The sequence below is a fragment of the Sinocyclocheilus anshuiensis genome, unplaced genomic scaffold (genome assembly GCF_001515605.1).
Source record: "Sinocyclocheilus anshuiensis isolate Anshui unplaced genomic scaffold, SAMN03320099.WGS_v1.1 scaffold229, whole genome shotgun sequence".
NCBI lineage: Eukaryota > Metazoa > Chordata > Actinopteri > Cypriniformes > Cyprinidae > Sinocyclocheilus > Sinocyclocheilus anshuiensis.
The window spans coordinates 566,306-567,604 of record NW_015537957.1 but is presented as its reverse complement, the minus strand read 5'-3'; positions in this window follow the sequence as shown (position 1 = coordinate 567,604).

The window sequence follows — 1,299 nt, the reverse complement described above, 5'->3', positions numbered from 1 at the left end:
ATGTGGGGGCGTGTTAGAACGAGCCGTTTTAGGTAGGCGTAGCTGACTCTTAACTTTTATAAAGAATATCTCTTTGGATTTGAGACTTTAGTCTTTGCAACTTTACAGATCTTCTTTATGCACCAAGAGCTTGTAACACTCCAAAGAGAAAGGAAAAATTGAAATAGCATCATATGACCCCTTTAAGTCAGCTTGATCCACACTATGTATTTAGTCTCCTGTTTGTTGAGTAAGATGTCTTATTAGTCATAGTATATCTCACCACTTAAAAGTGCAACAAAGCTGTTTATTTAGAGGTTTTGCTAACTTAGTAACTTATTCTGTTAAATTCAACCACACCAATCAACCAACCCGATCAGGGTTTGAAATTAACACCCACCAACCCGCCAAATGCGGGTAAATATCAGCTGTGGTGGGTAACGCTGTCAAATCACTAGCCGGGGGCTAACTGGCGGGTTACTTTTTATAAGTTATGTTCACTCATTTATTTCTTGGGGAAGTTCATGCAAGCCAAATCTGCGCAGGTTTAGCGCACATACTGAACTCGTGAGACATTATGACATTATCGAATATATTGCAAAAACCAAACAAAACACACCTACAGAGTGCACGCAAAAGCGACTACGTGATGAAGTCTGGTTAGACCAACACAGGCTTTAGTGCGTGTGCCCATTTAGAGTGCGTTCTTTCACTGCATGATTCAGTCTATTAATATGCATTAAGATGATCACATAATTCAAGATAAGGGGGCAGAAAATGTATATATTTATATCATTTCATACAGTTAATCAATATCACACGAAGATGCCGTTTAGAAAAAAAAAAACTGGCGGTTTTAATTGTTTTAATTTTACATTTCAAGTATCTTTTCATTTTTAAAACAATTGCAAATGTCAGTATTCAACATTTATTGTTTAAAATATCAAAACATTATTTATGCATTTGTAACTGCTTTTTAAGGTAAAAATGACCATAAAAGGTAAAAATCTATTTAAACTTATTGGAAAAGATTAATTTATGTCACTGCTGTGAACTGACCACACAGAATATGAAATATATATCAAAAACTTTAGGAGTCAGCTGTCCATGGTAGTCCTTATATCAGCACAATAACACACTTATTTATTGTCTAATTATCTTTAACGATAAAATTATATATTAGATATTATTTTTTGTCAATATCGCACACCCCTCGTACCGACACAAAATGATTTGCAACGGTCACTTTGTCACGCCCAGTGTAGACAGCCTCAAGCTGTTGGTTTATTTCTGTGTTTTTTCTTTTTTTTTTTTTTTTTT